Source organism: Stigmatopora argus, chromosome 3 (genome assembly GCF_051989625.1).
Source record: "Stigmatopora argus isolate UIUO_Sarg chromosome 3, RoL_Sarg_1.0, whole genome shotgun sequence".
Classification (NCBI taxonomy): domain Eukaryota; kingdom Metazoa; phylum Chordata; class Actinopteri; order Syngnathiformes; family Syngnathidae; genus Stigmatopora; species Stigmatopora argus.
Genome location: NC_135389.1, coordinates 8,150,419 through 8,161,186, shown reverse-complemented (window position 1 = coordinate 8,161,186; position 10,768 = coordinate 8,150,419). Strand labels below are relative to the sequence as shown.

The window sequence follows — 10,768 nt, the reverse complement described above, 5'->3', positions numbered from 1 at the left end:
ATTGTCGGAGTGGGAAGAAGATAGTCTTCCAAAGAGGGTCACGTCTACATTCTAATGCAAAAGATATAAATTTGTTAAGATATATATATTTTTAACATATCTATACATATTATATATATATATATATATATATATATATATATATATATATATATATATATATATATATATATATAAAATATATACATTTTAATAATTGTTAAATCAATAGGTGATTTTTTATGGTGACTCTGTGGGTAAAATTCATTGCACTCTAGGAAATTGCATGTTTTTGGAACATATTTCAGGCTAACATAACTCCATTTGCCATTTAGTTATCCTTTTTTTGAATTTTTGTATTTTTGTTGCAGAATCCAGCGATCACTGGCTGGAAGTATCCTCTTAATTAGCAGCCCTTGACCTTTGACTGGCTCCCGACCTCAGCATCTCTCAGGTCTGTTTATTGTCCTCTAGGGGCCCTTCCTGATTATGACCCCTGAACCCTGATGTCCTGTGGGTTCTTCGCCAAAACAAATAAAGACACGTGTTTAAGGTCAACTTCATCTTAAATGTCCAGCCAATACTTCTATCCCGATGGTGTATGGGAGGCGTAGCTTCTGATTATTAATGGAAGCATGCACTTGTTTGTGGAGCAGGAAGTTTGGAATGATTCAAATCACTGAGTTATATTCTTTATGCATTTATTTCAACATTCCAGAAGCTGCTTTCACTAATTGCTTTGCATTCAACCAGAAAGGGGCAGCTACAAATATGGAAAACATGCTGCCATGCACACTTTCATCTCATTTGTCATTTAATTACAGGATTTCAGTATTTAATGCCCACGGTTAATTGTCAAAAAAAATCATTTTGCCACTTCTGATTTAAATTTGATTTATATATCATATGGTGCCTACCATTTTGCATCCATTCTTACTGGATTTATAGGATCCTTCATTATTTTTTATACATATTGCTTTTTTTTGTTTAGATGGGTACATTTGTATACTACTATATACTTAGTTTTATTTGAACCTTTTTATATTTGTCAAACTTTTGGACGTTTTTTTTTTATTTGTCCGTACGTTATCGTTTTCAAATTGATCAAACTTTTCTAATTTTTATTTTTATTTTTTTGTAGAAAAGACGTGGAATTTAAATGGATAAATTGATGTTACACACTGGCCTCCGTTAGAATTGTTTCTGGTTCCTCACATTGGCCTTCAAAGTATTTTAATTCCACTTCATGACGGGATACAGCTTTTAGAAACGTTTCATTTATGTTAAAAAAAGATTAATGTGCTTATGTGAAGTCAGATTTTGAAACTAACTGCGATGTTTATCTGGGCGTGGTAGAATAACACGCTTTATAATGAGGACGTTCTTTTCCTTTCCCTTTTATTCGTTATTTAATTTAAACCTTCTCTATTTAAACACACACACAATGCCATAGTATTAAACGGATTGATATTATTCATATATATACGGCACACGTGAAGCTTTCAGTCTAATTTAAGATTTGTTGCCTCAAAACGGCGATGCGAATATAGCATTGTTTCCGGTTTAAAATATATTTTTGATATCAACGATGCGACTTAAATACACAAACTTATAATCATTAGAACTTTTTGAAGTCCTTTAAAAAGCGATATTGGCCATTTTTCGCAGTTAAAAGCATTTTGAAACCATTTATGCTTTTAGACAATCGCATTGAAAGAACAGTGCGCACATCTTTAGTGTTGCTTTTATTCACAGATTTGAACATGAACACATTTTACTTTAGGCATGTGACGAAAAATGTATTCAAAATGCACAGATAAATATATTCTTATGTTGAGTGGGGGGGATCTTTTTTGTCCACGGTACACACAGGTTTGGAGTTGTCATCTTCATCCTGTAGACAAACAACAACAACAATAAAAAGGGATTATTAAGACCCTCCCATCAACCTTCCAACCAAAACAGTATTTAATATTTTATAAAAAGAGCATACCAACATTTCAGTTTTATTGTCATCAACATGTTTAAATAAAAGCAACGTAATTTGGAAACATAATACATGACATGCAGTCTCCAAAAACACAAGCGTTCATTTATCGTCTTGTTTTTATTTATTTATTTTTTATTTTTGCCTCTGCATGTTTTTCTGTCCAATTTTCAGGCTTCATCACGGAGGGATCTCAAGGCTTTTATCCCCACGGGGAACCGGGCCCAACTCTTTCTCTGTCAATTTTCACCCACTCCCCAATTCACAGAAGCCTTTTCTCCCACCAAGCCCACAATGAAGGATTTGTCCTTGTTCTTTGTGCACCTCTGATATCTTTTTTTTTTGGCCCACTCCTTTTATTTTCTGCAGACAGCATGCAGCATATGCAAATACACACTCCTTTATTCGTGAGCCCCCCCTCCACTGAATGAATGCAACCTTAAATGAGGCCACACTTGCACATATTTACAGAGGGGGCATGGAGACATGCACTTATTCCAATCACAGGCTTGACAGTTTCTCAGGAGTCATAAAATACACACAAAAAAATACAAAAAAACAAGAAGCACCACAAAAGATTTGAATGATTTAATTTGAGTGGAGCTATTCAGCTTTTTGAAAAAAAAAAGTTTTACAAAAATATGGCATTTACCAAATAACCACATGAATTCCAGGCAGTTCATGCAGATTGCCTCTGTTTAGGGAAAAGTCACATGATTGTATCGATCGTGCATTCTTGGGTGAAATAAAAATGATGCACTCCAGGCTATAAACACAACAGTCTATTTATGTTCTTGACAGTGAAGACATTTGGCATTAAATGTATTGTAATATTTTTATTGAACACCATTCAGACTATATATTGATTTTAATGCAATTCAAATCTATTGCATTGGGGTAAACCTAATTTAAAACGAAGCCATAGTCTAAAAAAATCTAAGCCCTAAATCATGCGATGTTGGTTCTGAAGTTATATTTTGTGGATTTAACTAAACAGGGTGAATGTTTTTCTAGAACAAAAAAAATCCAAAGAAAAAAAATGTCCATTCCATCATTATTTTGGGAGTATTCTTATTTGCGATAAGAAGGCGTACGTACCATCTGTCAATCGGTGTATATATAACTCACCATGTAGAGCTTTCACATGAATAGTTTTGGATGAATTATGAGAAACAAACTGCTTTCTTCAGCTAATATAGCCAAAGAATGCAAGTGCAGGTTTGTGTGTGTGTGTATGCGTGTCATTGGCTGCTGAGCTGAGACAGTTCGGCCTTTTCACTAGCATGACTATGCCTGCCGGCCTCTTCCCCATAGCAACCCTAGCAGAGGTCAAAGGCTATGTAACCCTCTACGCGCATGCCTATCGGGACCACCGCAGTCTCTACCCGTGAACTTGAACTTAACAGAAAAGTAATCTTGCAGCAAACTGATAAATGATGGCGTCTGATGCAGAGCGCTCGTCACGTTGAGACATCATCTCCTCCTGGGATTATGACAAGGGAGTATTAAAGGTACAGTCACCTAATTCTGGTCTCCTTCAGGAGCCACACTCAGGGATTCCTCCTAATCCGAGCCAATGTCTCGCCATCCTCCTGTAAAATACTTAAAGATGAGCTTTGGGCCAGATTAGTCCAAGTTGCATTAAAAGAGCGGGGTGAGCCTCGCCTGACCCACATGGGAAGGCGTTCAACACTTGCGGGTTTTGCCCGTGAGCCTAGCATGAAATAGTACGTGTTAAAACATTCATACGGCATAGAGTCTGAAAAAAATACATTAAATGTAATGTATTTGACAGCAAAGCACATAACCTGCAGAGAAATCAACACAATGGGTGAGGTCTTAAATCCTCTTTCGGGCACAGACGGATCGTCTTGATTGAAAATATTCTTTGTTTTCAGAGATTAAACAGACGCGTATGTTTCATCACCAGCCGAGTCATTTTTTTTTTTTGCAATTTCACGTCACATCCCCCCAGTAAACAAAAAGAAATGCATACAATTTCTTTGGAACGTAGAAGCATATCATAGATAAGGAACAACATGGAAATCATGTAACATTCACGGACACTTTTTGTCATTTTAATTCTGTATTAGAAAGTATTATAAAGTACTGTGTTGATTCCTATTTGACCTTGATATCAAGGGCTTTCTTCTATCCCAAAACGTGTCAAAGTGGCGGCCCGGGGGCCAAATCTGGCCTGCCGCATGATTTTGTGTGGCCCGGGAAAGTAAATCATGAGTGCTGACTTTCTGTTTTAGGATCAAATTAAAATGAAGAGTATAGATGTATATTAAATTTCCAGATTTTCCCCCTTTTAAATCAATAATTGTAATTTTTTAATCATTTCATTTCTGTGTTTTTAGTTCAAAAATCATTTTGTTAAATCTAAAAATATATTTAAAAAAGCTAAAATAAACATTGTTTTAGATCTATAAAAAAACTGAATATTCAGGGCTTTTAATCCAGTTCTTTTAATACATTTATTAAAAAAAAATCTAAATATTATATCTAAAATGGTCCGGCCCACGTGAAATCAAGTTGACGTTAAAGCGGCGCACGAACCAACCCGAGTCTGACACCCTTGTTCTATCCAATACAAACTAAAGAATGAATTTTCCCAATGTGTCAGAGTCTGGTTCATTATTCCTCGCGATCAGTCACCTCCATCATTGGTTCACGCTTTTATTTTGCACCTGAAATCTTTCCCAACGTCACTTTCAACCCAATTGCATCAGGATAAATCAAGATAAGTCAAAGGTTTGCAGGCGCCGTACAATCAGATGGAGATTAGGGACGTGTGGTTGATTTCTAATTGCGTTCCTCCTCTGATAAAGGCCACCGATAGAGTGACAAGATGTAGTTTGGCGCGTGTGCGTGTGTGGCGTGTGAATGCGTCAACTAATGCCACCGAGTCACAGAGGAAAAACAGCATCGCATCTCCATCCCTTTCAGACATGCCGAGGGGGCTGAATAGACTAATGAACAGTCAGGTGGCATGGCAAAGCCCACGCTGCACCCCTCCCCGCACATATCAAACACGCATCCACTTGCAAACGTATTCAAACCCAGCGCCTCGGCCGACCTCGGCGCTCCGCACGACAGTCTAATGTCTCAGGCATCTGCTCATGTCTAGTCTGGAGGGCCTTTCCCACCCTGCCCCCCAGCCCGGACCCGCCGCAGCACCAGCGCTCACAATTGTGGGAAAGCTAGCTTTTTTTAGAGGGAGGGGGGCAGGTGTGGCGGGCTGTGTGTGTGTGTGTGTGTATCGGGGGGCGCTAACAGCTATTGAGGGGGCAGAGAGCGGACTTGAATGATAATGTGAAAACGCACAACGCTGTTCATTAACACACAGGCGCGGCAGCTGCACATGTTGGCGACGGACACCCATGCTCACGTGTTCGTCCTCGCTGCAGAGACCCCGTGCCAGCTAAGCAATGGCCGCAACGTTAGCACAAGAGCTGCATCCAAAAATTCCACCTGGACCAAATCAGGACGCTCACTTCAGATACATACTGACAAAGAGGTATTCAAGTGTACGTTAATGCAGGTGCAGCTGTGTCTAATATTCGGACTCTCACGATACTAAATAAAGGAAATCGAACTTTAAAAGCAGGGTTGTAATGCTTACTTAGACACCACGACAACCCTGTGACAGAGTAATAAATAAATTGTTGAATGATTTCCTACTGACAGCATCCTCAATACTGAGAATTATTACCTTTGAAAAGCTCATTTTTGGGCATATAGCTTTTGTATTGTACAGGATTAGGCCACCAATAAGACTCATACTGCAGGAGATGTGTTACTGAGAGAGTGTGTAAAGAGGCAAATACATTGTTTGTTGAGAACAAATCTTGACCGTAAAAATGTGGGAGGCTTTTGGGCCAAATTGAATGGCTGTAACCATAATAAATGATTTTACCTACATTACAATGGTCATATTTATTTCTGAACCAAAATTTAACCAGGAAAAACACCCAACATTGTTTCAGGAGTATTATACATTTGGAAATGAGACCAAAATCTATCATTTCCAAATTTAGTAACCTTAGTTTTTTTCTTTTTCGAATGGGGTCGATGGGTCAGTCCCCCATGTGGGCATGTCACTACTATTTTTATTTTAATGAAAAAGTGTTGATTGTTACCAATGACTCTATTTCGCCATTATTGGGTTAACAAAACATAACATATTTTCTGAAAAAGGGCGTTTCAGAGATAGACGTTTGCCCCCCACCTAACTCTATGTACATCTACACTTTGTAACGAGTCCTTTTATCACATGTGCCAGGTGGTTACAACATGGCGTCTACCATGCTGTTGTGCAAAGAGCACTGTGACAAGAGAGGATGTCAGCTTTCCTTCAACCAGTGCCAGCTCATTAATTTTGTTTGCTACCCAGCCCCCTTCCTATCACCATCATGCACCCTTACCCCCTTGCCCCCCACCATCACCCACTAACTGCTAATTAGCGAGAGGACAGATGAAGAATTAAAAAGAAAAGAAAAGAGAAGCCATATGTGTGACTGCAGAGGAAACGGGAAATTCATCTCATCTCGCCTTCATTCACACTTGTATTAATCAGTCCCATACGGCTACTCCTAAACCCGCCCGAAAAGGGATGACGCGACAACCCACCTTGTAGTCAGCCATTTTAGCTATCTCGGCAGCGTCTCTCAAGATGGCCGCTCGGAGCGCCACCCGGGATGGGCGGGAGGGGGGGATCCATCCGAGCCAAGGTCTTTGTGTGCCCTCCTGGCATGGGCACGGTGTCTGTCGCTGGCAGCGCAGATGGCATCCCACTGCTTCTGGGTAAAAAGAAGCGAGGGTGGAGGAAGCGCGGTGACCCCGTCCTCTTTTTCTCTGAACAATGCTTCCACCATCTTTTCAAGGCGAATGGCGCTAATTGAAACGCTGTAACGAGAACATCAACCAGGGTTTAGAAAACAAGGGGCGGGTTGAGTTGTTGCCTACGATGAAAGCTCCGCCGAGAAAACCCATGTACGTTGGGGCGGCTGATTCAATGTCGCTTATATAATTCAGCTGCTCATCACTTAAACGAGAGCCCAGGCCAGGATCATTCATGTGGCGGAGGTACAAAGGATGACACAATGAAGCCTTGGAGCATCCCATAAATAAAGACAGCTAGAAGAGGAAGAGTCTCAACTGCGGCCCTTTTCACGTATCCAATATCCTATAGTGAAACGAAGCAATTAGACAGCTCCCTCCACTGCAATAGGTAGTTAAAACGCTGAATGCAAACTCATCTCACTCTTGTGCTCTCCAGGCTTCAGTGGCTCGCATGGATATGGACTGCATCGCACTCAAGCAGCAAGTTGAAAAGTTCAGCTCCTGTCTAGGAAGGTCCGGCCCCTCTCATTGAGTCTCGCTACAATGTAACCCAAAGACTCTTTAAGATTCGTTACAGCATTTAAACACAGATGCCAAGTGTTTTTTTAAACCCTGTTGTACGGAGGGTCTCACACCACTCCACGGCATTATTAGTAGTCCTGGAGACATTAATGCCGCCACAAAGCACTGGTTACCCCCCTTTCTTTCTTCTGTCAACAAAGTGAGCGAGATGTTTTACATTTAAATTCGATCAAAAGATTCACGTTGGCACATTATGACGAGCCTGCATGCCGATCTAGTTCATTCGGTGTTGGGTCTTTGGATATGAATATTTATAAAGCCCACTGTGCGTTTGCTTATTTAATCTTCATTGCAATGCAGAGGACTCCAATCCTCCGCTAGTCGGGATCCAACCCGGTTTTAAACAAGCTATTCATATCACTTATTTGATAAGTGACTTGGTGATGTGCATCCTCCAAACAAACTTATGTGTGAAATCCAATTACACAAAAAGATGATACCATTCCTATCCATTACACTGCACACTTCAATATAATTTGAATTACTGTGATGTGGCCATACTTACATTTTCATGACATTCATATTGAAAGATAAGAAATATCCCTGCTCTTTTCAATTCTCATCCATTAATATTTCTCCACCTGATTCATTTTTTATCAATGCAATGGACAACATTACTGATTCTTGACAGGACAGGATGATACTTATAAACCTTGTAAACAGATATTACAAATATTCTACACTGTGCTCCATTTACATCATGTTGTATGTTGAATATATTTCTCCATATAGAGTACAGCATGATTTTTAACCACGCACAATTAGAAACAACAGGCATTTTGTAAAAAAGAAAAAAAAATCTTACTTCTGACTTCTTGTTAGAGGCCCAAATCTTCTCTCGCTGTTAATTACGGAAGTCATTCCTACATTCGGTTATCTAGCTTTATGACAGGTATTTAATACTCATACAGCTAGATAACCAAAGACAGAAACAGACTCCCTATATTTTCTGATCGTCGTAACCAAAATGGATGGCATTTAGCATCTATAAAGGAAATAAATAAAGTTTAGTGTAGTAGTAAATTAAGTGAACATCAATTTACACCATCTTGGAAAATAATCATGAAGCACATAACAAAAGAAAACCATTTACACGTTAAAATTATATTCATATAATCCGTTACAATTCAAAGAGAGAACAAAAAACAGTGCTTGAATAACATTGCTATCAAAATTAGGTCACTCTTAATCATATTGTAATTCCCCCTTTTTTCTTTTTTTAATTGTTAAAGGAAAAACAAACAATGGGCCGAAACGCCTTCCACGTGGCCATTTTTAGAAAAATTAATATGAAGTGAAAGCATTTGAATACATACTTTTATTTTCCATATTTTCTAACTAAACACAGACATAATTACGCGATTAAATGAAAATACCCACGTATATCGCAGGTAACCTTTGACAAATGAAGTAATAATGTACGAGGCCAGGTGTGGGACATTTATGAACGATGTTTTGGATAATTTTAAAAATTGGAAGATGGCAAATTTCCCTCGTCAAGGTAAGAAATAACGAAAAATTAAATAAATACAGAAATAAAAGCAGAAAAAATAATGGAAAAAAACGAGCGTGAACGCCACATGACCGTGACTCCATACGAACTGGCCTTTTGCTGCATTTGACGTGTTTTTACTTCGTTTTGCCTCCTTGACGTGGTTGTAAAATACCTCCGAATGGTCACTTTTAATTTGACTTGTGTCATCGGCCTACTTGGACAACTATGTAGGCACAATGACATGTTGTAGGCCGCAATTTGGTCTAATGAACGTGCTTTAAAGTTAAACCTGATTCTACCTGATCAAGAATGACGGCGTGGTATACATTTTTGTTCAAAGTGACAGCATGCATCATGCGTTCCGTGAATGCACCACGAGAGATACACGCAAGCAGGAAAAACGTGATGTTGGCGAACAGATTCTCCTTTAAAAAGACTCTCGCTTACCTTTTTGTGAGGGAGGCTGTAAAGTCCCTCAGCAACATTTGACTTGAATTTCCCACACGGGTGTTTGGTCTGGTTCGGGGCCCAGAATGAACATCTTCTACCCCCTCCGGTCCTTGTTCATCAAGCGACTGACTCTCCTCCGAGTCCTCGCGGTTTCTCTACTGTCAGTCAAGCCGCCACGTCATGACGTCACAAGCAAGTTTTTCCGATTGACCAATCACGGAGCTCCAGGCCTTCAAAGAGTGTTAAAAGTGTCGGGATGATTCCACTCTAAAATAAGCCGTTTTGTATATACGTCCATATCTAATGTTTATTACGTGTGTATATATATATATATATATATATATATATATATATATATATATATATATATATATATATATATATATATATATATATATATATATATATATACACGGAGAAAAAAAATAATTATCAGTGGCAAAATTAACAAATTTGAAAAGACTACTACTTATCCTACATTTTGTGACACTATCAGATAATTCTTCTTTTATGAAATCAAAGCGTTCTCGAATTGCCCCGAAATTAAAATGAAGTGAGCCGAAATGTATCGGAACTGACCCCGAAGTACACAATATATTTTATTTTTATGTCGTACACAATATTTGTAACCAAACCCAATTGTTTATTCCTGGCGCTCTTGTACCTTAAAAATGACTATAAAATTGATCCGAGAAAACCGAAAGAAACTCGACCGTGGCAGGACTCGAACCTGCAATCCCCTGATCCGAAGTCAGATGCCTTATCCATTAGGCCACACGGCCGGCGGACGTAGTTTCATGGATATGAATTTATAAAAAATAATACCACAGTGTGAGACAGGTGATGTTTGAGTAGGGGGCCACCCGATTTAATACTTTAATAAACATGAAACACGTTTAAATTTAATCAAATTCTTCATGCATTCATTCATACCTTGTGTCAATAAGGTCATCCAGGCCGCTTGATGTCGCCAAAGCTCTAACAGTGTGCAAGATTATCCTGACAGACAGAGGGTATAGATATAGTGCCACACCGGAGAAGCAACGTGTTTATTTCATTCCACATTGGTAAGGGCAACTTTCCCGTTTTAAATCAACGCATGTCTATTGAAGATAAGAAACAACATTAATAGCTATACATTCCTTGTTGTTAGATTACATTTGTTTTAACAACGGAACAGCATACAACGTCACCACACGCGTAGTCATTCATGAGTAGAAAAATATTGGTGTTTTTTGTCACAGTATATTCACTTGATCCTATTGCGTTGGAAACAAGCTACTGCATTACATTCTGTCAGCATCATGTACATTCTTGTTTGTTGTGTCCGCCCCCAAAAAACGTGAAAACACCTGAATATTTGCCCCCTTTAGCTTTGCCTCACCATAGTAAAACAGGGAGAGAGGGGGCTTCTTGTGTTTATTATT

At 38.9% G+C, this 10,768-nt stretch overlaps 1 protein-coding gene, 1 long non-coding RNA gene and 1 other non-coding gene across 3 annotated transcripts in view; 1 reads left to right on the top strand and 2 right to left on the bottom strand.

Moving 5' to 3' along the window:
• Positions 1-1,696: 1,696 nt before the first annotated feature.
• Positions 1,697-9,482, bottom strand: LOC144071849 (uncharacterized). Its single transcript, XR_013299749.1, has 4 exons — positions 9,339-9,482; positions 8,202-8,381; positions 6,602-6,877; positions 1,697-1,873 (listed from the first exon to the last, which is right to left on the bottom strand). It is a non-coding gene; the product is annotated as an uncharacterized LOC144071849 (long non-coding RNA).
• Positions 9,483-10,050: 568 nt separating this feature from the next.
• Positions 10,051-10,123, bottom strand: trnar-ucg (transfer RNA arginine (anticodon UCG)). Its single transcript has one exon. It is a non-coding gene; the product is annotated as a tRNA-Arg (tRNA).
• A 155-nt stretch (positions 10,124-10,278) lies between these two features.
• polg (polymerase (DNA directed), gamma) overlaps positions 10,279-10,768 on the top strand; it is a 15,214-nt gene continuing 14,724 nt past the window's right edge. The window contains exon 1 of the mRNA XM_077596481.1: positions 10,279-10,408. The gene's annotated coding sequence lies outside the window, so the exon portion shown is untranslated. The remainder of the gene's footprint in view (positions 10,409-10,768) is intronic.